This window comes from Typopeltis vanoorti, chromosome 3, assembly GCF_054136105.1.
Source record: "Typopeltis vanoorti isolate ZY-2024b chromosome 3, IOZ_Tvanoo_1.0, whole genome shotgun sequence".
Classification (NCBI taxonomy): domain Eukaryota; kingdom Metazoa; phylum Arthropoda; class Arachnida; order Uropygi; family Thelyphonidae; genus Typopeltis; species Typopeltis vanoorti.
This window is the reverse complement of record NC_143551.1, coordinates 592,671-618,643: the sequence shown is the minus strand read 5'-3', so window position 1 is coordinate 618,643 and position 25,973 is coordinate 592,671. Positions and strand designations below refer to the sequence as shown.

General features: G+C 38.9%; 1 protein-coding gene across 1 annotated transcript in view; it reads left to right on the top strand.

Annotated features, from left to right (window-relative positions):
* The window catches only part of FASN1 (Fatty acid synthase 1), a 666,286-nt gene that overhangs the window by 527,212 nt on the left and 113,101 nt on the right, over positions 1-25,973 (top strand). The window lies entirely within an intron of this gene.

Below are 25,973 nucleotides of genomic sequence, written 5' to 3'. Positions count from 1 at the left end.
CTTTTGATCTTTGGAATACATTTCCACATTGATGTTGTTAAATATGTTGTATGGGTAAATGAACAAACCTGATGATAATAAGGCTGTCGGACTTGATAATATATCACCATGTATTCAAGGAATGTGCCACGGAGTTGACATCTACTTGACATATTCTTTTAATATGAGTCTTGCACCAGGTCGAGTTACAAAGGAGTGGGAAAAGGGAAAGATTGTGCTGCTTCATAATATGATAGAACTCAAGCATCAACTTATAGGCCGAATCTGTGTGTCAGGTGTTGTGGTTAAGTTGTTGGATAAGCTGGCGAGAACTAGGATCCCCCAGTGTGAACACGATAATAACCCCTCAATAGCTTAAATGACTCAATCATTTTAAGTTGTATACAAATTTTTGTTCTATCCACCAAAGTATGCAGTCTGAAAGCCCTCAGTCTGTCCTCATATAATCAACGTTGTACAGTCTTGATGTAATATTTGTTATCGTCTCTTCACCTGCTCCAAGGTTATTTCATATCCCCCCCCCCCCTTCAAATCCGGGTGACCAGACCTGAGCACAGAAATTCAGATGTGATCTAATCAAATCTTTATACATTAGGAGCACCACACTATTATTTCTAGCAGTCAGTGTCCTCCTCAATCTTGCAGTAATTTTCTAAAATGTCTTTACAGCTTTTGCAATATGCCCATGAAACTTCAAATCTCTATCCACAGTCACCCTGAGACCCCTTGCTTCCTCCACTTCTGTCAGTATAACCTCACCAAGTGAGTGTAAATTATCACATCTGTGGATCTCAAAGTTTGAAACTTTACATTTAGTTGCATTAACTGGCATCCTCGTTCATTTGTCTGCATTTCGAGCCTATTACAGAGCCAAAACATCAGCAGTATTATTAATAATCTTCCCAAACTTCACATCATCTGCAATCAACAAAAATCTCCCTATAGTTCTGTGACTGTATCACTGACATAAAGACTGAACAGTAATGGTCCCAGTACAGAGCCCTGTGGAACTCACTTCTAAATTGTATACGTCCAGATATTTACATTTACAAATTTACATTACCATTTACAAATCCAATCCTGATAACCTGATATCTAGACTCATATGTTGAAACTTAAAAACCAATTTGTCTTTTGACACACATGTCAATGCCTTTGAAAAATCAAAAAATTAACAGTGTTCTCCATTGTAAAAGGTTACCAGAATATTAAAGCAAGAGGACCGTTTAACAAATCCATGGTTAGCCTGTATAAATAAAATTGCCCTCATCTGCCTAATTCTATAGACAAGCTCTTACCAATTTCATCAAAATCTTAACAACTACAGAAGAAATACAAATGACCTATAGACATAGGTTGTTGAGATGGATAAAAGAGAATAGCATGATAGGAAAAGTAGTAAGCATGTTGTAGGTAAGGTGCTGAGGTATGACAGAGGTGAAATGAGGTGGAGAGCAAGAATTATTATTATTATTACGGGTATCTCCATGGAGTCAGTAGACTCATCGCGGGAGACCCAAACTAGCAAAACAATATCTGTCATATCTCTTCTTGAATTCATTTACAGACGAAGAGCTCACAACTAAGTCAGGCAATGAATTCCACTCATTCACCACCCTCCAGGCAAAAAAACCTTGTTCTGACACCTTTGTTAACCACACTCTTCTTTAATTTCCAGAGATGACCTCTTGTTCTTCCATCACTATCACACAGCTGAAACATTTCCCCTGCATCAATCCTATAAAAACCTTTTAGTAATTTGAATGTTTCTATCATATCCCCTCTTCTTCGCCTATCAACCAATCTCTGCAATCCACAAGCTCTCAATCTTTCAATGTAGGGAGCATTTTTTATATCACTCACCAACTTGGTCACTCTTCTCTGAACCCTCTCCACAGCCTCCTCATCTCCAAGGAATCCAGGTGACCAGACCTGAGCACAGTAATCCAAATGTGGAAGTATCAATGCTTTATAAAGGGGAATAATAACCTCTTTATCTCTGGATGTCAGTGTGTTCCTCAACAACCAAGTAATCCTATGTGCAATCTTGGACACCTTAGCAATGTGTCCTCTGAACTTCATCTCCCTATCTACCAATACCCCTAAGTCCCTAGCCTCATCAATCTCTTGGAGTACCTTTCCATCGATGTAGTACACAGCTGGCAATCTTTTAATCCCAAAATGCATGACTTTACACTTTTCCACATTGAACTGACATCCATTTTCTTTTGCCCATTTTACCAGCTTATTTAAATCCTCCTGCAAACTTTCAACATCAGCTTGATTTTTTATTGCACTACACAACTTTGCATCATCAGCAAACAACTGAATATCTCCCTTTAAGCCGTTTCCTATATCATTTATATACAAATTAAACAACATTGGCCCAAGCACAGAGCCCTGAGGCACACCACTGGTCACCTGCCTCATTCTGGACTCGGCTCCTCCATTATGAATGACCATGTTAGCAGAAATGTGAGAGGAAAAAAGAGTGCAGTTTATTAATGTGTGGAATGAGATTGAAGGATGAACTGAACTGTATAAGAGTGAGTGGTTACATTTGAGTTATTTTGGTGCAAGTCGCTTGGAGAGACTGCTGCTGGAAGGTAGAGAGGTGAGTGAAGAGAATGAATCTGACCAAGTGGTAAGTGATGTGGAAGAATGAGAGAGTAAAACAGGAGAGATTGAAGAGGTGGTTATGAATGAAATAGTGTGTGGCATGAATATAGAGAATGAGAGAATAGGTGTGCATAACAGACAGGGAAATGGGAAAGCTCAGGATGCAGAGGAACACAGCATGAGAATGGAAGATGCTCCTAGAGGATGTGAATGCAGGTGTAGACAAAAAGGAAAGGAGATGACCTGGTATCAAGGGAAAACAGTTAGATGTGAAGAAGGTTTGAAGATGAATAAGGAGTAAAAATAATGGCTTGAGTTAAGCATGAAGAAGTAACATCAATTAAGTGGTGTCAGTGGAACTAGCTATGGATCCAGGAATAAGCTGCTATGTTGTATACAAATGCTAGAAGTGTAAGAAACAAGGCAAATGAGGTTGCAATAATGAGTCAGTTCACCCAAACATTGTTGGAATAAGTGAGACATGGTTGGATGAGGTGGACATCCTGACAGGAATAGAGATGGAAGGGTATGATGTGTTTTGTGAGGATAGAAAGGGTGAAAAGGGAGGGGGGGGGAGTGCCATTGATGATAGAGAAAGAGTTGTGTCCAAACAAAGTACAGCTGCAAGAGGGAAATAGTGCCAGTTGTTTTGAGGTAGTATGGTGTGAGATAGAGGTAAATAGAATGAAACACTTGGTTGGATGTTGTTATAGACCTGGTAATGTGCATGGTAGTTACTTCTTCTTTCAGCCATTTTCTGTCCACCTGGACAAAAGCCTCCTCCAGTTCTTTCCACCTTTCTCTGTTCTTGGCAATTGGTTGAAAAATTTTCCTCAACAAAATTTGACAATTCAAAACTCCACCTTCTTTTAGGACGTCCTCGGCCTCATTTCCCTTCTTTTGCAATCCAGTTTGTTAGTATGGTGATTCATCGCTCATCTTCTTTTTTGGATAGTGTCCTGCCCATTTCCATTTTAGTTGCTTGTGGTGAAGAATGATGTCAGTAATGGGAGACTGGCTTCTTATCCAGGTGTTTTGCTTCTTATCTTTTAATATGATGCCTACCTCTCCATTTTTCTTTGAGTTGTTGTTAATTTATTTGCCAGTGCTTTTGTTGTTACCAAGTTTCACAACCATACCGATGAATGATAGTGACTATGAAATGTATAATTATACTAGCTAAGCAAATAAGAAAAGGGTGATTATTATGGGAGATTTTAACTATGGGAATATAGACTGGGATGATGAGATAGCAACTGGAAGTAAAGAAAATAGTTTCTTGAGTTTCTGTGGGACAACTACCTCAGACAGTATGTAATAGAGGGCACATGAAGATTGAGGGTTTTGGATTTGATCATCTTAGCAGAGGATGTAATAATAAATGAGGTTTCAAATCATCCTCCACTTAGTGAGAGTGACCATGAAATGATTATTATTATTATTATTATTATTATTATTATTATTACGGGTATCTCCATGGAGTCAGTAGACTCATCGCGGGAGACCCAAACTAGCAAAACAATATCTGTCATATCTCTTCTTGAATTCATTTACAGATGAAGAGCTCACAACTAAGTCAGGCAATGAATTCCACTCATTCACCACCCTCCAGGCAAAAAACCTTGTTCTGACACCTTTGTTAACCACACTCTTCTTTAATTTCCAGAGATGACCTCTTGTTCTTCCATCACTATCACACAGCTGAAACATTTCCCCTGCATCAATCCTATAAAAACCTTTTAGTAATTTGAATGTTTCTATCATATCCCCTCTTCTTCGCCTATCAGCCAATCTCTGCAATCCACAAGCTCTCAATCTATCAATGTAGGGAGCATTTTTTATATCACTCACCAACTTGGTCACTCTTCTCTGAACCCTCTCCACAGCCTCCTCATCTCCAAGGAATCCAGGTGACCAGACCTGAGCACAGTAATCCAAATGTGGAAGTATCAATGCTTTATAAAGGGGAATAATAACCTCTTTATCTCTGGATGTCAGTGTGTTCCTCAACAACCAAGTAATCCTATGTGCAATCTTGGACACCTTAGCAATGTGTCCTCTGAACTTCATCTCCTTATCTACCAATACCCCTAAGTCCCTAGCCTCATCAATCTCTTGGAGTATTTTTCCATCTATGTAGTACACAGCTGGTAATCTTTTAATCCCAAAATGCAAGACTTTACACTTTTCCACATTGAACTGACATCCATTTTCTTTTGCCCATTTTACCAGCTTATTTAAATCCTCCTGCAAACTTTCAACATCAGCTTGATTTTTTATTGCACTACACAACTTTGCATCATCAGCAAACAACTGAATATCTCCCTTTAAGCCGTTTCCTATATCATTTATATACAAATTAAACAACATTGGCCCAAGCACAGAGCCCTGAGGCACACCACTGGTCACCTGCCTCATTCTGGACTCGGCTCCTCCATACACCACCTTATGGTATCTCTCCCTGAGCCATTCTCCTATCCATATCACCAATTTAATATCCATTCCCATCTGCTCCAATTTGCGTAACAGTGTTCTATGGGGTATCCTGTCAAAAGCCTTAGCAAAATCCAGAAGTACCACTGTGTAGCCAGTTCCTTTGTCCAACTCTGATGTTATTCTATTATGGATAGTTAATAGATTGCTAAGGCAGGATCTACCTTTAACAAAACCATGTTGGCCTCTATAGAGTATCATATCCTGACCACCCATTCTTGAATTTTGTCTTTAACCAACTTTTCCAATACTTTTACCACTACTCCTGAGATGGTGATTGGTCTGTAATTCAATACTGCAGTTTTAGAGCCACCCTTATGCAAAGGAACCACTTTGCCTAACTTCCACTCCCTAGGGACCATACCAGAGTTCAAACTTAAATTAAATATCCAGGTAAGAGGGGTTGACAATTCATTTGCACATTCACGCAACACCCGAGCTGATATTCCATCTAAGCCTACCGCAGTGTTTGCATTTAAGTTTCGCAATATATTTAATACCTCTGATTCTTTAGCTTCAATTCTCACATTAGGTATTGCTATAGGTATAGAGATATCCTCACTTGGGTGATAGACTTTTGAGAAGTGATCACTCAGTAACTCGACTATTACATCTGATTTTGTCACCTCAATACCATCAGCACCCACTAAGGTTATCCTTCCGAAGTCATTCTTCCTCTTACTTGCCACATAGCGGAAGAACTCTTTGGGATTACCCTTGATCTCTTTGGCTAAGGTCTTCTCATAATCTGATTTAGCTTTTCTTACTATGCTGGTAACCTTCCTAGCTTGAGCCTTGTACTGCTCATGGGTATCCTGATCGCCCTTCTCCTTGTAAATTCTCCATAACATTTTCTTTTTTTGTAGTTCAAGCTTGATACTACTGCTCATCCATCTAATGCCTGCCTTGTTTGACCTCCTGACCATGGGGACACAATCTGATATTGCTTTCCTCAGATACCCACTGATTTTATCCCAAGCACTGCTAACATCTTTCCCTTGCAATATGTTCTGCCATGGGATGGCTGCAAGCTCACTCCGAAGCTTGTTATAATTGCCCAACCTGTAGTTTCGTACATACCCCTTCTTAATAGAAAAATCCACAGATTTTGCAACCTTCCAAGTCAATACCACATGATCGCTTTCACCAACTGGAGGTACCGAGGTCACCTTACTTATGCACATAACCTCTGAACCAATAACCAGGTCCAACACTCTCACACCACGTGTCCCTTCAGTTACGTGCTGTTTCAAGTAATTATCTCGTAGAAGATGTATGAACTCCATTTCCTTTTTGCTACGTGATATTTCCTCCTTCCAATTGATATCACCATAATTAAAATCCCCCATAATAATCACTAAGCCTTCACTCATTGCACTAAGTTGCTGATGCATGAATTCAATATCTCCCCCTGTACTCCCTGGCCTATAGCAGCATCCAACTGTATATTTGGTTGCGTTGGTCACTATTTCGCACCAGACTGCCTCAAATGAACTCTCATTCACATGTCTATCATCATGATATACTACTTTCTTTGGCTGCAACACATCAGCTATCATCAACAGTACTCCTCCTCCTGTTCTATCTTCTCTATCCTCCCTGAAAATACTGTACCCATCACATTCAATTCCAGTGACCACATCTTCTGCTGACAGCCAAGTTTCACTAATGCCTACAACTTTTGGTGAGATTTCACTGACTAATGCCAAAAATTCTTCTCTCTTATTTCTAATGCTTCTAGCATTGGTATACAAAAATTGCAGATTCCCTCTAGATCTTGTACCGGCTTTAGAACTGATATATAAGTCACTAACTACCGTAGTCCTATGCCGATTTTTTCCCCCTCTCTTCTGCAATTTATTCTGCCTGTAAGGATCAATAAATACACAATCAGTGTTAAAGTTTCTCTCTCTTACACTCAACCTTTTCAATATTAGTTTCCCTGCCCAATAACTTCAACCTGTTCAGAAAACAATAACTTCTTCAATCTCTTATGTCCTTCCATGTTAAGATGCAGTCCATCTCTAGCATACAACTGCCTTTTTCCTTCAAACACACTCCAAACATCAACAAACTCCAGACCTCTTTTTCTGCACATTCTTGCAATCATATCATTCATTATCATTGCTCGTCTACTTAACTCGTAATTGTCAAAACGAGGCAGCACACACACTATTCTCCTCGGTGGTTGCCAGCATTGTGAGGACCTCTGTGAGAAAAGAGTATATGTTGACCTACAAAGCTGGTACAAGACACAAAGCTCAGGAGACAGCGTGAAGGGTTATCATGGAATGAGGAATTAGCCGGAAAAAGAGATCAATGGAGCTTGGAGGATATTCAAGAACTATCTAGTAGAAGCAAAGTCTAAATGTATTCCAAGGGTCAGAAAGGTTAAATAAGGTAGGTGTGAAATGGATGAATGAAGAGATTAAGCATGCGATATAGAGGCATTATGGAGGCAGCATAAGAGAAGTGGTAATAACCAATTCCATGATGATTTAAAGACCAGCCAAGGAGAGTGACTTAGTTGGGTAAGGGTAGCAAAAGTGAAGTATGAGCAGCAGTTAGCTAATGAAGCCAAAAAGAATCCTAGGAAGTTCTTTCAATATGTAGCCAGCAAAAAAAAAGAATGATTATGGAAAGATGACATTGATTTGAGAAAATGCTATAAGAATAACTCTACAGAAGATATACTTAACAGAGATACTTAACGAGCAGTTCATAAAGGTCTTTCATTCTTCTGAATGTGACATCATGGAGAGATTGAGAGCAATTGATGATGGGGAGGAAAGACTCACTGTAAGTGAATAAGAGGTGTATTGGGAATTGAGCAAGCTTCATTCTAACAAGGCTGTGGAACTTGATAATATATGACCATGTATTCTCAAGGAATGATCCAGGGAGTTTATATCTGTCTTGACATATTTTTTTTTAATATGAGTCTTGCACTATGTTGAGTTTCAAAGGAATGGGAGGAGGGAAAGATTGTGCTGCTTCATTATGGAGGTGATAGAACTCAGTCATCAAATTGTAGGCCTATTTGTGTGTCAGGTGTTGTGGTTAAGTTGTTGGAGTAGCTGGTAAGAACAAGGATCCAGAAGTGGGTTAACAATAATAGTATTATCATTGATGGACACCATGTATTTGCTGAAGGGAGGTTATGTTTTAGTAATCTACTTACATATTACAATAAGGTGACGACTTCCATGGACAGAGGAGAGGGATACACAGTAGTAAACTTTGATTTTGCAAAGGCTTTTGATCGATTACTGCATGATCAGTTGATAGTCAAACTGGATTAAATGTGGTTGGATATTAGATTAGTACATTGGATCGGAGACTGGCTATCTGAATGGTATCAGCAAATTGTGTATGGGGGAGCAATATCCAGGAAGAGGAAAGTCACTAGTGGTGTGCCTCGGAGGTCTGTTATAGGGCCATTGCTGTTTAATCTGTATGTCAATGATATTGGCAAGCATTTGGATGGGGATATTCAGTTGTCTGCAGATGATGCAAAGTTGGGACAAACTCTGAAGAGTTCTGAAGATGTTGTTGTCATATCAGAAGACTTGAATAATTTGATTCTTTCTTTTAAGGTTACATGGTAATCAGCATTCATATTTATAAATTTAGGGACACAAAAACACGTGTTGAACAGATAATTTTATTAATTACCAATAAAATAAAACTTGACATTTTGACCCCCATATCGAGGCCATCATCGGAACGATACAAGTGATTAAGGAACCAAGTGTATAAGGAACCAAGCTACACACTCTAGCCCTGTATACCGGTAAACTAAATCTATGTAGTTAATTAATCCTTTTCCCTAGCCTGACCTCTAGTGATGATAAAAAATAAATAAATAAATAATAATAATAATAATAATAATAATAAAATAAATAAATACAACTACAATTAATACATGAAAACTGCTAAAGTCCTCATGTATTAATATTCTTCTGGATTTGTACAGTTCTGATTGTTATAATATGATTTCCTTCAGTTGCTGTTGAATGTTACAAACACTTCACCAGGTTGTCTTCTTGTAGTGGGATTTTTCTATGGCTAGTTTAGGTTGTTATACAGGTTGTAGATGAGTCCTCCACATTCTTGAAATGGTTAGTCCACATTTTTGTTAAGATTTAGGTTGTGTTTCAGCATTTCACATGACTCTTTAAATTTTCTCTCAAACCAGGTTTGGTGCGGTGTAGGGATTTCGTATTTTTCCAATCAATTCTGTGGTATGTTTGGAGTGCATGGTCAGAAAGGCCGATTTTTCCAAAATGGAGGTATTTTTTTATTATTATTATTAAACAAGACCTCATGGAGTCAAAGACTCATCTAGGAGGTCCTTTTATCTCACACACATCTCATCATACTGCGTCTTAAACACATTCAAACTCCCTGCAGACACCACACTCTCAGGCAAGGCATTCCAATCACTCACAACTCTGCACGAAAAAAACCTGCCTCTCACTCCCCTACTCACACCCTCTTTATACAGTTTCCAGGGATGACCTCTGGTTCTCCCCTGATCTCCCACTATTCTCTGTAGAACTTCTCCACCATTGATCCTATAACAACCCCTTACCAACTTGTTGGTCTCTATCATATCTCCCCTCTTCCTTCTCTCCACTAGACTCTGCAAATTACATCTTTTCAATCTTTCCTCATACTCGACATTCAGAGGTCAGAAACTACCTTAGTCTGTTGCCTTTGGACCCTTTCCAACATCTCTTCATCCTTCTGAAACCCAGGTGACCAAATCTGGGCACAATAGTCCATGTGTGGCCTAATCAAAGCCTTATACAATGGAACAAGAATCTCCCTACTTCTACACGTCAGTGTCCTCCGCATCATTCCCAGAAGTCTTTGTGTTGTCTTCACAATTTTGGTGATGTGTCCCCTAAATTTTAGATTCTTATCCACTATCACCCCAAGATCTCTTATTTCCTCTACTTCCAACAATATATTCTCACCAAGCATAAATTCTGCATCCCATCTTTGTTTTCCAAATTTTAAAACCTTACATTTTGCAACATTGAACTCACATCCCCATTTGCTTGCCCAATCACTCAATTTATTCAAGTCTTCTTGCAAGGCCACAACATCTTCACTACTCTTTATGGTTCGTCCCAACTTTGCATCATCTGCAAACAGCTGAATATTATCTCCATCCAAATCTTCGCCAATATCATTAATATACAAGTTAAATAGTAATGGCCCTAAAACAGACCCCTGAGGCACTCCACTAGTGACTTTCCTTTTCCTGGATATTGCACCCCCGTACACAACTTGTTGATACCTATCAGATAGCCAGTCTCCAATCCAATGCACTAATCTAATATCCAACCCCATCTGCTCTAGTTTGACTGTCAACTTATCATGAGGTACTCTATCAAAAATCCAAGTATATTACTGTGTATCCTTCTGCTCTGTCCAAGGAAGCAGTCACTTTATTGTAATAAGTAAGTAGATTACTAAAACATGACCTCCCTTTAGCAAATCCATGCTGTCCATCAAAGATTATACCATTGTTGTTAACCCAACTCTGGATCCTAGTTCTCACAAGCTTCTCCAACAACTTAACCACAACAACTGACACACAGATAGGCCTATAGTTTGATGCTTGAGTTCGATCACCTCCTTTATGAAGTGGCACAATCTTGCCCTCCTTCCACTCTTTAGGGACTTGACCGAGTGCAAGACTCGTATTAAAAAAATTTGTCAAGGCAGGTGTCAACTCTCTGGCACATTCCTTCAGAATACGCGGTGATATATTATCAAGTCCCACAGCCTTATTTACATCTAGTTTACTCAACTCCCCAAACACCTCTTGCTCACTTACAGTCAGTCTCTCCTCCCCATCATCAACTGCTCTTAATCTCTCCATGAAGTCACATTCACAAGATTGAAAGATCTTTATGAACTGCTCATTAAGTATCTCCACCACACATTCTGCAACAGCTGTCTTTATACCATTTCCTTTAATCAATGTCATCCTTCCATAATCATTCTTTCTTTTGCTGGCTACATATCGAAAGAACTCCCTAGGATTCTTTTTAGCTTCATTAGCTAACTGCTGTTCATACCTCTCTTTAGCTACTCTCATCAACCAAGTCACCCTCCTTGCTTGGTCTTTGTAGACCTCATGAAATTGGTTACTTCCACTTCTCTTATGCTGCCTCCACAATGTCCTTTTTCTCTGTATTGCATGCTTAATCTCTTTATTCATCCATCTCACACCTACCTTATTTAACCTTCTCACCCATGGTATACATTTAGACATTGCATCTACTAAATATTTTTTGAAAATCCCCCAAGCTGCATTGATCTCTTTTCCAGCTAACTCCTCATTCCATGCTACCCTTGCAAGCTGTCTCCTGAGCTCTTCATAACCTTGTAGTTCCACATATACCCTTTTTTCACTGGGTTCCTTGCACTGCTGGCAACCACCCAAGTAATCACCTCATGGTCACTTTCACCAATTGGTGGATGATTTGATACCTCATTGATAATTACATCCTCCATAATTACATCCTACATTTAATCTGTTGTTTGTGTTCATCTTGTCTGAGTGGGATAGTTCGCCCTGTTTCCGCTCTGTATGGTATGTTACATGTGCATTGTATTTTGTATACCCCTGGGTGGGCTAGGTGTGGAAGAGGATCTTTAGAAGAACTGAGTAGGTGTCTTAACTTATTTGCAGCCACAAATACTTTATATTTGTGGCCGCAAATATAAATTATTTGTGATAATATTTCTGAATATTGGTGACCGATATTCAGAAATTCCTCTAACATAAGGAATGGCAATAGCATTTCTGAAATCTTTTTTGTTCTTACTGGTATCTTTATTATTATTATTATTATTTGTGATACCTCCAAGGAGTCCGAAACTCATCGCGGGAGGACACCTATTATACAACTCCCACCACTATTCGCATGATCTTTGTGGAAGATCATGTGAATAGTTTTTTACTGTATCCATTTTTTATAAATGTTTGGTTGATGATCTTGTATTCCTGGTTTACAGCTTCATTAAAACAAATAGTTAGCGCTCTGTGTTTAAGGGTGCTTATGATACCTAGTTTTTGTGTTGGGTGGTGATAAGAATTTTTGTGTATGTATTGGCCTGTGTGTGTAGGTTTGCGGTAAACTGAGGAGAGACAGCCAGAGGGAAGACGTGCGATAAGTGTGTCTAGGAATGAAAGGGAGTTGTTTTTTTCCATTTCAGTGGTGAATTGAATACATTTCTGTTGTTTGTTTAGGTTGCTAAGGGATGTATTTTGAGCTTTGCGGCCGTGGGGTCAAATGGCGAAAATATCGTTGACGTATCTGAGTCAAATTTTGAGCTTTAGACATGCTGTCTCTAGAGCATGTTGCTCAAAGTCTTCCATATAAAATTTAGCTATTGGGGGAGGAAAGCGGTGAGCCTATGGTAAGATAGTGTCATTGATTGGGACATTGGTGAAAAGAGAAGTTATGTCAAAGCTGACTAATAAATCTTGGTCGTTGAGTGCGATGTTTTTAATTTTATTAATGAAATGTTGCGTATTTTTTATGTAGGAAGGGAACTGACCTACCAATTCCTTGAGTGTGGCCGCTAATATTTTGGCTAAGTGTTAATTTGTGCTGTCAATTCCTTCAAAAACCAGACGTAGTGGTGTGCCTAGTTTGTGTATTTTTGGCAGGCCATAAATTCTGGGCACACAGGCATAATGAGGTATTAATTTTTTTGTTGTTTCTTCGGGCTATGTGTGGACGGATTTGATTAATTCAGTTGTTTTCTTTTTGTTATGTTTTGTGGGGTTGTAGTTTACCATTTGGTAGGTGTTGTGGTCCAATATCAAATGGTTCATTTTTTCAATGTATGTTGTCTAAAAGGACAGTGGCATTGCCTTTATCTGCTTTTGTGATTATGTCTTGGTTATTTTTAAAGTTTATTGGTTATTATTAAAGTTTTGTTTAGTTTTGTTTGTTTGTTAAGTTTAAGTTAAGTTTTGTTTATCATATCGAGAGAGGTTTAAGATCCCTCCCCACCAATTTGGCTGGTAAAATACGAAGGGAAACATCATGTATATTAAATTCAAACAAAAAACTAAGCACCAACTTAAACAAAACCAAAAATCTAGCCCTTAAACTTAAATCAGGATAACAGACTCTGAAATGGATCAGTGACAGGCTGTCAGATAGGTATTAAAAAGTTGTATATGGGGGTGCAGTATCCTAAATGAGGAAGGTCACTAGTGTGGCCACAGGGGTCAGTTTGGGGACTTTCATTGTTCAGTTTGTATAATAATGATATTGGGATTGGTTTAGCTAGTGACATGCAGTTGTTTGCAGATCATGTTAAATTGGGGAGAGTGATGCAAAGGCAAGCAGATATTATGGCCATGTAGGAGGACTCAAACAGACTGCATAAAAAGGCAGGTAAATGGAACTGTCACTTTAATGTAGCCAAAGTGTAAGGTTTTGAAATTTAGTAAGTAACGATGGGATGTAAAGTATACACTTGATGGGATAAGTTTAAAGGAGTCAGAGGAGATGAGAGATGGGAATAGTGGTTGACAAGTACCTGAAATTAAGGGGCCACATCATTGATGTGGCATAATGATGTGCACAACCCAGACATGCAGAAATAGTATAAGCTTATATGGATTATTGTACACAGATTTGATCACTCCCTTTTCATGGTGATAAGGATATATTACAAAGGATCCAGAGAAGATTCACAAAGGTCAGTGGTCTTTGGAATGTGGAGTATGAGAACAGATTGAGAGAATAAATTGCAAAGCCTCGTGTATAGGAGAAAAGAGGGGGATATGATCGAGACATAAGCAAGTCAGGGGTTGTTAGCAGGTTGATAAGAAAGAGATTTTTCATAGAATGGGAGAGGTGTTAGAACAAGGGGCTATCCCTGGAAACTGTATAAGGCAGGTCTAAACTGATGAGTGAAGAGCAGGTTCTCTACATTAATGAATTATCTACACATAAACACAAGAAACGTATATTTAATTATTATTATTATTGTTGTTGTTGTTGTTCCGGGCAACTCCAAGGAGTCAACAGACTCGTCAAGGGAGGCCCTAACATCATGTCAAGAACAACTATTCGACATTGACACGGTATCTATCATACCTTGCCTTGAACTCATTCATGGTCATAGCATCCACAACAGACTCTGGAAGCTTATTCCACTCATTCACCACTCTCCAAGTAAAAAACTTAGCTCTAACACCCTTGTCAACCACGCTCTTGCCCAGCTTCCATGCATGGCCCCTAGTCCTTCCACCAGCATTCATATTTCCAAAAACATCTTTTGGATCAATCTTATAGAAACCCTTCAGTATTTTGAATGTCTCAATCATATCACCCCTCCTTCGCCTATCGACCAATTTCTGCAACCCACAAATCTTCAACCTAATCTCATAAGGTTCATTCCACAGACCTGCTATCATCTTGGTCACTTGTCTCTGGATCCTCTCCACTTCCTCCTCATCATGAAGAAACCCTGGTGCCCATAACTGGGCACAGTAGTCCAGATGGGGTGTTATCAAGGCTCAATACAGAGGAACAATAACTTGTTTGTCTCTGCATGTTAAAGTATTTTTCAGAAGCCAAGTGATTTGATGAGCTGATTTAGTCACTTTTGCAATGTGCCCCCCCCTTAAACTTCAATTCCCTATTCACCAACACTCCCAAATCCCTGGCTTCATCAATCTCCTGGAGTAAGGTTCCACCAATGTGATATACTGCTGCTATTCTTTTCACCACAAAGTGCATAACCTTACACTTTGCCACATTTAAATTGACATCCATTTTTCCTAGCCCAGTCCTCCAAACTCTCCAAATCATCCTGTAAAATTTTGACATCCCGTGCACTCATAATTGCTGCTCTATCCAACTTAGCATCATCAGCAAAAAAGTGAACGCTTCCTCTCAAATCCTTTCCTATATCATTGATGAACAAATTGAAAAGCAGTGGTCCAAGAACAGAGCCCTGCAGCAAACCACTAGTCACAAGCCGTCCTTTAGACTCCACTCCTGAATAAACCACTCTCTGGTATCTCTCCATCAACTGATGGAGAGATACCAGAGAGTGGTTTAGACTCCAATTTCTCCTATCCATCCTATCCATCTCACCAACCCTATATCCATCCTCATCTGCTCCAGTCTACTGATTAGGGTTCCATGTGGTATCCTGTCAAAGGCCTTGGCAAGGTCCACCTCCTTTAGCCACCTCCGAAGTCAAGACCCTATGATCACTCTCACCAATTGGTGGCAATATGGTCATATTTTCCATTACATGCATGGCCAATGTTCTTTCGTAATCCTTTTTTGCTTTTCTTACCACACTCATTATCCTTCTGGCCTGCGCTTTATACCGTTCATGTGCCTACTGGTCACCTTTCTCCTTAAATTCCCTCCATAGTTGTTTCTTTTTTTGCAGCTCAAGCTTAATGGTGATATTCATCCATTTAACCCCTACTTGGTTTATTATTCGGACTCTAGGTATACAGTCAGCCATTGCTTCATGCAAACACTTCTTAACTGCCTCCCATGCGCTATCAACTTCTAGTCCTTGCAGTTGTACATGCCATAGCACTGAACCAATCAAACTCCTAAGCTTTAAGTCATACTTTCCAACCTGATAATTCCACATGTAACCTGTCTTAATTGTAAATTCCACACCTTTAGCCACCTCCCAAGTCAAGACCCTATGATCACTCTCACCAATTGGTGGCAATATGGTCATATTTGTTACAGCCAAATCCTCAGATGCAATTACTAGGTCAAGCACTCTCTGACCCCTAGTATTTTCCATTACATGCTGTCGCAGATAGTTATCCCTTAATAACCGCATAAAATCCAATTCCTTCCTCCCGTGTGTCCTCTCCTCACTCCAATCAATGCGACCATAGTTGAAATCTCCCATAATAATTACCCTCCTTCCACTCATTTCTTCTATTTGCTTGTGCATACTGTCACCACCATCTTTTCCGTCACCTGGTCTATAGCAGCACCCAATTGTATATTTAGTTCTGCTAGCCACAATCTCACACCAAATGGCCTCAAATGTGCTCTTTTCTCTATCCTGCAATTCCACTTCTATTCTCCTTGGCTTCAGCTCATCAGCTATCATCAACAATACTCATCATTATCAAATTCCTGCCATGTACCCTCAAGGGGTGTACAGGATATGATAGTACTACATGCAAAAATTACATCATTATTAATTTCCTATCTACAATTTTCCTCCAAATCAGTCTGTTACTTGTCAACACTCCAATATTATCATATCTTATATTTCTATCGTCTAAAGCACTTTGTACCGTATCAATCCACCTATATCTTGGTCTTCCTCTCGGTCGTTTTCCTGCCAACCTGGCAGAGAACACTTGTTTTGCTAATCTTTCCTCGCCCATTCTGTTTAAGTGACCATACCACCTGAGATTAGCTCTGCTAACGCATTTATGGATGCTGACAATGTCAAGTTCTTTCCTAATATTCTCGTTTTTAATATGATACTGCCATTGATGCCATCTGTTCACGCCTATAATCTTTCTCAGGACTCTCATATCTGCAGTCTCTAGTCTTTGGTCAAGTGTTTTACTTCTGACCCAGCTCTCAGATCCATAATTTAAAACTGGTTTGAACACTGTCTTGTATACAGCTAATTTAGTGTTCCGACTAATTTCTCTCTTATTCCATATGAATTTATTCAATTGACTTCCCACCATACCAGCTTTGCTGATTCTGTTGTCTATTTCTATATTTAATTTACCATCTTCAGTAAAAATCGTGCCTAAATAGCTGAAATGTTTTACTTGTTCCACAGGTTCTCCATTCACAACACAGTTGACATTTTCAATGATTCTGCCTATTTTCATTGTCTTTGTCTTTTTATTGCTGACCTTCATACCATATCTATTACAAGAGCTATTCAATTTAGTCAGAGAATCTTGCAGACTTGTAGCGGATTTATTTAGAAGTATAACATCATCCACATAAAGCAAAGAGCTGACATTAACATCTCCAATTTTGATATCATGTTTAATACCACTTTCCTTCATAATGTGATCCATATAGATAATGAATAACAAAGGGGATAATGTACATCCTTGTCTCACACCAGATTTAACATTAAACCATCTTCCTGTACTTCCTTCAATTCGAACTGCTGACTCACAACTCAAATAAAGACTAAGTATTGCTTGATATAATGTCCCATTGACACCATATAACTGCAGCATATTGAATAGCTTCTCTCTTGGCACCTTGTCATAAGCGTTTTCCAGATCGACAAAACTTAAATACAGATCTTTGTTATTATTATTATTAAACAAGACCTCATGGAGTGAAAGACTCATCTAGGAGGTCCTTTTATCTCACACACATCTCATCATACCGGGTCTTAAACACATTCAAACTCCTTGCAGACACCACACTCTCAGGCAAGGCATTCCAATCATTCACAACTCTGCACGAAAAAAACCTGCCTCTCACTCCCCTACTCACACCCTCTTTATACAGTTTCCAGGGATGACCTCTGGTTCTCCCCTGATCTCCCACTATTCGCTGTAGAACTTCTCCACCATTGATCCTATAGCAACCCCTTACCAACTTGTAGGTCTCTATCATATCTCCCCTCTTCCTTCTCTCCACTAGTCTCTGCAAATTACATCTTTTCAATCTTTCCTCATACTCGACATTCCAGAGGTCAGAAACTACCTTAGTCAGTCGCCTTTGGACCCTTTCCAACATCTCTTCATCCTTCTGAAAACCAGGTGACCAAATCTGGGCACAATAGTCCATGTGTGGCCTAATCAAAGCCTTATACAATGGAACAAGAATCTAACTACTTCTACATGTCAGTGTCCTCCTCATCATTCCCAGAAGTCTTTGTGTTGTCTTCACAATTTTAGCGATGTGACCCCTAAATTTTAGATCCTTATCCACTATCACTCCCAGATCTCTTATTTCCTCTACTTCCAACAATATATTCTTACCAAGCATAAATTCTGCATCCCATCTTTGTTTTCCAAATTTTAAAACCTTACATTTTGCAACATTGAACTCACATCCCCATTTGCTTGCCCAATCAATCAATTTATTCAACTCTTCTTGCAAGGCCACAACATCTTCACTACTCTTTATGGTTCGTCCCAACTTTGCATCATCTGCAAACAACTGAATATCTCCATCCAAATCTTCGCCAATATCATTAATATACAAGTTAAATAGTAATGGCCCTAAAACAGATCCCTGAGGCACTCCACTAGTGACTTTCCTTTTCCTGGATATTGCACCCCCATACACAACTTGTTGATACCTATCAGATAGCCAGTCTCCAATCCAATGCACTAATCTAATATCCAACCCCATCTGCTCTAGTTTGACTGTCAACTTATCATGAGGCACTCTATCAAAAGCTTTTGCGAAATCCAAGTATATTACTGTGTATCCTTCTCCTCTGTCCAAGGAAGCAGTCACTTTATTGTAATAAGTAAGTAGATTACTAAAACACGACCTCCCTTCAGCAAATCCATGCTGTCCATCAAAGATTATACCATTGTTGTCAACCCAACTCTGGATTCTAGTTCTCACAAGCTTCTCCAACAACTTAACCACAACACCCGACACACTGATAGGCCTATAGTTTGATGCTTGAGTTCGATCACCTCCTTTATGAAGTGGCACAATCTTGCCCTCCTTCCACTCTTTAGGGACTTGACCAAGTGCAAGACTCGTATTAAAAAAATATGTCAAGGCAGGTGTCAACTCCCTGGCACATTCCTTCAGAATACGCGGTGATATATTATCAAGTCCCACAGCCTTATTTACATCTAGTTTACTCAACTCTCCAAACACCTCTTGCTCACTTACAGTCAGTCTCTCCTCCCCATCATCAACTGCTCTTAATCTCTCCATGAAGTCACATTCACAAGATTGAAAGATCTTTATGAACTGCTCATTAAGTATCTCCACCACACATTCTGCAACAGCTGTCTTTATACCATTTCCTCCAATCAATGTCATCCTTCCATAATCATTCTTTCTTTTGCTGGCTACATATCGAAAGAACTCCCTAGGATTCTTTTTACCTTCATTAGCTAACTGCTGTTCATACCTCTCTTTAGCTACTCTCACCAACCAAGTCACCCTCCTTGCCTGGTCTTTGTAGACCTCATGAAATTGGTTACTTCCACTTCTCTTATGCTGCCTCCACAATGCCCTTTTTCTCTGTATTGCATGCTTAATCTCTTTATTCATCCATCTCACACCTAACTTATTTAACCTTCTCACCCGTGGTATACATTTAGACATTGCATCCACTAAATATTTTTTGAAAATCCCCCAAGCTGCATTGATCTCTTTTCCAGCTAACTCCTCATTCCATGCTACACCTGCAAGCTGTCTCCTGAGCTCTTCATAATCACCCCCCTTGTAGTTCCACATATACCCTTTTTTCACAGGGGTCCTTGCACTGCTGGCAACCACCCAAGTAATCACCTCATGGTCACTTTCACCAATTGGTGGATGATTTGATACCTCATTGATAATTACATCCTCCGATGAGATGACCAAATCCAAGACCCTTAATCCTCGTGTGCCCTCTGTTACATACTGTCTGAGGTAGTTATCCCTCAAAAACTCAAGAAACTCATTTTCTTTACTGTGTTCTCATTTTCTTTACTTATATTCCCATGCTTTCTCGACTATTTGTCGTAAAGTGAAGATCTGATCCTGACAGCCTCTATTTCGCCTGAATCCAGCTTGTTCTTCACCAAGCTTTTCTTCCACAATTCTTCTCAACCGTTTCTCAAGTATACTTGCATAGATCTTGCCAGGAACACTAAGTAGGGAAACACCTCTGTAATTCTCACATGCAGTTTTATTTCCCTTTTTATATATGGGTACTATGAGAGCTCTACTCCAATCATCGGGAATTCATCCCTCTGTCCAGGCTTTCTGAACTATGCAGTGCAGCCACTGTAAGACTCTTATACCACCATACTTCAGCATTTCTGGTCGAATATCATCTACTCCTGCTGCCTTTCCACATTTCAAGCCTTTGATGGCTTTTTATACTTCAAGTATGGATATGTATTCCTGACTGCATGCCTGGTCAGTGTTTTTTACCACTGTGCTGTCATCACTGCTTGTTTCATTTAGCAGTTTTTCTAGATAATTACTCCATACTTCAAGGATATCTTTATCTCCCGTTTTTCATGTCACCTTTATCATCTCTAACTCCTTTTACAGCACTCTTTCCTCCATTCCTAAGCTTCTTCAACAAACCTCCAGAATATTTTGCCACCTTCTTGATATTTATTTTCTATATTCTTGCCAAAGTCCTCCCATGACTTTTGTTTAGCTAGTTTTACAGAGTGTTTAGCATTCTTGCATTTGTCTCTATATTCTCTAAGAGCACAAGCTGACTTATTTGATAAGAACTTTTGGTATGCTTTCTTCTTTTCCTTCACTGCCTCTTTAACCTCCTGTGTCAACCAAGGAGTTCTGATTTTTTTATCCTTACAAACAACCTCACCACATGCCTCTCTGGCAGAATCAATCAATGTTTTCTTCAGAGTTTGCCACTGAATCTCCAATGTTTGATTCCTGTTCTCAAACTCTTTCATTTTTCCTTCAATAATCTTTGTGTATTTTAGTCTACAGCTCACATCTGAGAGCTGCTCAACTTTTATTCGCTTTAAAACTTTCTTACATGTTATTCTTTTCAATATGAAATTCAATTTTATCCTGCTCAAGACTAAATAGTGATTACTTCCAATTTCAAATCCTGTGTACACTCTGGTGTCCTGCAGCAGGGAGAAAACATCACTATCAACAATAACATAGTCAATGAGACTTTTCTTATTCCTAGCCTCTTCTCTCCATGTGAATTTGTGCACATTTTTATGTTGGAACATGGTGTTAGTAATAACCAGTCCATGTCCTGAGCAGACATCCAACAGATATTTGCCATTATTATTAGCTTTGCTCTTTTCTCCAAATTTTCCCAAAATATTTTTGTATGTCTCACAATCATTTCCTACTCTGCTATTTAGATCCCCAACAAGGGCCAACTTTTCATTTTTCATTGTGTCAGTTGCTTTTTCTAAAGCTTCAAAAAATTCCTCCACTTCTACCTTAGTAGAACCTTTTGTGGGACCATAGGCACAAATAAGTCTCATTGTCCAGTTCCCCATTCTCATATTTGCCCACATTACTCTACTTGAGACTGATTGCCAGTCAAGAAGATTAGCCTCGTATTTTGTGTTGAATACTATGGCTACTCCTTCTTTTCCTTGATTGTCATTTCCTGAATATAACATTTTGTATTTATTGCTCAGAAAGATCTCACCAGTTTTGGTCTTTTTTGTTTCAGTCACCCCTATTATGTCGATCTGGTACTTATCTAATTCCTCAGCTAGCTCCATTTCTTTGCCATTCAGGCTGCTTACGTTGATTGTACCGATCTTTAACTCTGGTGATGTTGAGTTGGGGTTTATTTTCAGATTTGTTCCAGTAGCTGACTTTTCGCTGTTCGCCCTGGTTTCCTGGCGAAAACAACGGGGCCTTGTTTAACCGGGCGACGCCCCAGCCAGCATGAAATTTTATCATGTTGTACCATCATTCTATATTTTGGTTTAACCAATAAGAATACAATTTGGTCGGCTAAATCCCAAATTGCCAGCCCATCCTCGTCCGTTCAGTATCCAAGTAGATACCCAACAGGGTGCACCACGAGAAGGTGAGGGTTGGACATTAGGTCAGAAGCCCTGGTCGGTTCTCCGCATTCCTTTAAAGGCTATGTGGAGGTCTCCTCTCAATTATACAGCTCTGACCCTTAAGCACCCCACAATACTCCTCCCCCCATTTTATTCTCCCTGTCATTCCTGAACACACTATACCCATCACATTCAATCCCACTAGCTATATCATCTACAGTCAGCCATGATTCACTAATACCAATAACTTGTGGTCTAGAAGTGCCAACCAAGGCCAAAAATTCTTCCTTCTTGTTCCTAATACTCCTAGTATTAGTGTACATGAATTTAAGACCCCCCCCATTAGCCCCAACTCTACCTTGATGCCTTATATTAACTATCCCACTCTGATTTGTTGTCCTTATTCACTCGGGCATATTATATTCATTCATACATTCAACTGCCTCCCCAAGGACTGTATATCTACACCCCCCCCCCCTAATAAATCTAGTTTCCCTGAATTTGCACATCCACTACATTCAGCAACACTTTCTCGAGTCTCCTTACACCATAACCATTCAAATGCAAGCCATCCATCTTATATAGATCCTTTTTCCCATTGAACTCACTCCACACATCCACTAATTCCACACCACTCGTCATACATAACCCACGCATAAAGTCATTCGCAATTATGGCCCTGCTTTTAAACATTTCACTGTCATACCATGGCAAAAGACTAATCATTCTAACTCTCTCACTCTTTTCTTTTGCTACCTTAAACAATTCATTCAGGTCTTCTATCATTTCCATTTTATCTCCTTTCAAATCATTCGTGCCTGCCACAACAATCATTTCTTTCACCCTTTCCTTTTGCTCTCTAATAGACTCAGTTAGTTACATCCTTTATGGTCGCACTAGGTTGTTACGATTTTGTCAAATCCTCTACTAACACACCTGGCACTAACGAGTCTCCATACAGCAGTCTATCCTTCATTTTGTTCATGTTCACATTCATATGCTTATTTTTCCTGTCATACCTTTTATTATTGGCTGGTTCATTCAGTCAAATTTTGCTCATACGCTCTAGCTGCTTTTTTGCACTTTGTATCACACCGTTCAACAACGTGATCTCACTCATTGCATCTATCTCATCTTTTTTATTCTCTGTAAAACCATTAATACTATCATTCACACTTTCTACATTCACTCTCTCACAATTCTCTGGTACAACCTCGCCGTTTCTTGTCATATCCTTATTTTCCTCATTCTGAAGTTTGACCAAAATATCACACTCAAGATCCGAAATACACTTCAATTTCTCATTCTCCCTACATTTTCTACACACATTCACTCCTTTATTATCATCTAACCACACTCCAACTGCATTCCACAAAGCGTACATTTCGCAGATAGTACACTGAATCATCTCCTTTATATTGCCGTTCTTGAAAGAAGATAAAAAAAATAAAAAACTCTCAAACAACAGTTTCTTACAAAGTAAAATACATTAATGAATTATGAATAAATCTCTACATTAATGAATTATCTACACATAAACACAAGAAACGTATATTTAATATAATGCCAGATATTTCAGTTTGAAAATAACAAACTCTCATCAGTGGTTTAACAGAAAACAATTTCTTACAAAGTAGAATACAAACAATTGATTATTCAAAATTAGAATGAGCCACCTGATGTTAAATTGATAATGAGGATATCGTTTCCCTGAAGAAAGGTAAACATAAGAGTGCAGAAAAATTTATAATATCATACTAAAGATATCATTAGACAGATGTAGTATCTGTTTAATGAGATCAGTGGTTCTTAGCCTTTTCGAAGTCATGGAACACTTTTGATTATAAGAAAAATTTGAAGAACACCATAAGCATTAGTGTCATAAAACAAACAATAAAAATATGCGTGGACTTGCCTTTTATAAAAATGAAACTTATTTTAATGCAATACTTGAGTTTGTCGGGTTTTGCAGATTTCAGGTCTAATATGTGATATAGCTAACTTGATCTGTTTGTCTATATTAGTAAATGTTTCACGCTTTTTTAGTTTTTGTATGGGTTAATGTTGAGAAAACAAGCTCAAACAAATATGATGTTGAAAACTGAAGGAAAATTTTCAGTGCCCTTGTGGAGAAAGCTGGGTATTTGGCTAGGACAAAAATCCAAAATTCCTCAAAGAGTTATTTCAGAGAATTTCATTTTTAGAGTATGTACTTGTAACGAAAATTCACAACTCGATGTATTAACTGTGCCAAATGGATTTCTTATCGATTTGGCACAGTTTCGTATCCATAAAAAGATATACCATGAAATTTGATTCCAAAATCTGTACTGATTGTCACTGATTAGCTGGTAGTTTACCAGGTCATGGAGAAGTTGGCTGTTGGCTACCTACTCTATTGAAAATATGCTTTAAAGAGAACTCAGGTGAGAACAGTATGTTAACAGCCTATTGGCAGATATTTATATCCTTTTGGAAATGAGCTGAAATACACACATGATTGTGTGTATTTAAGACAGGAAATTAACTTGAATTCTTTTCTTCCAATATTGTTAAATGTTCTGTTATAACAGAAGTAATTCCCTTCACATTTTTATTATGGAGTGAAGGAAACATATCCACTGTATTTTTTTTCTGATATGCAGATTTTACAAAGAGGTACTTTTTTTGAAAAGCTAACAATTTGTCAGTGGTATCAAAATATTTCATTTTCACTTTGGATACTTGTATTAACGCTATTTAAGTAATTAAAAATATCTGCTAAATAAGCCATTTTAGCACACCAAATATCCTAATTTGAAGACATTTTACAGAAGTATCTGTACCATCATTTTGAAAAAAAAAAAAGGCCAATAATTATTATTATTATCCAGGCCTCCATGGAATCAAAAGACTCATCGTGGGAGGTCATTTTTAGGAAACACAAAGTTTATCATACTACTCCTTGAACCCATTCAACTTTCCTGCTCCAACTACTCTCTCAGGCAATGCATTCCAAGGTTCAACCACCCTCCATGCACAGAAACCACTCCTCACCTTCATGTGTGTAGCCTCCTTTCGTAACTTCCAGGGATGACCCCTTGTCATCGCTCCTTCCCACCGTTCCACCAAGTAAAAGAACTCTCCAATGTCTACCCTGGAACTAACTCTCAACAGTTTAAAAGTCTTGATCATATCACCTCTCCTTCTTCTATCCACCAAACTCTGCAGTCCACATTCCCTCATTCAATCCTCATAACTCATATTGTACAGTCCTGAAACCATCTTTGTTATCCAACTCTATACCTTTTCCACAGTCAGTTTATTCCCTTCAAATCCTGGGGACCAAATCTGAGAACAATAGTCTAAGTGTGGTCTGATCAGTCTTATACAACTGAATGATAAGTCTTTTATCTCTGCAGGTCAGTGTCCTTCTCAGTATTGCAGCAATCCTCTGAGTTACCCTCACCACATTTGCAATATGCTCCCTGAATTTCAGTTTTCTATCAAGTATCTCCCCCAGATCTCTTGTCTCCCCCTACCTCCTCTAATCAAGTATGCATCCTCGAGTATGGTTCCCAAACCTCGAGACTTTACATTTTGCTGCATTGAACCGACATCCCCCCATTCATTTACACATCTGTCTAGTTTATTCAAATCCTCTTGCAGGGCTGGCACATCTGCATTATTACTGATAACCCTTCCCAGCATCACATCACCTGCAAACAACTGAATGTTATGATGATATAAGGACTGTACAATGTTAATCATGAGCATAGACTGGTGGTATGTGGACTGCAAAGTTTGGTAGATAGGAGAGGTGATATTACTGAGACATTTAAACAGTTGTGAAGAGTTACTGGGTTGACACTGGCAAGTTCTTTGATATGTTAGAACAAGAGAAAGGTAAGAGAACAAGGGGCTATACCAGTATTTTATGAATATAAGTTGTGAGCAAGAAGGTGAGTAGTGTAAATATCTCTCAGCATTTAAACTGTTGAAAGGTATTTACAGGACTGGCACAGGGGAGATTTTTTTCATATAATAGAACAAGTGGGAAGAACAAGGAACAAGAGGTCATCCCTGGAAGAGGTAGTGAGTAGGAAGGTAAGAAGTAAGTTTTTTGCATGGAGGGCAGTTG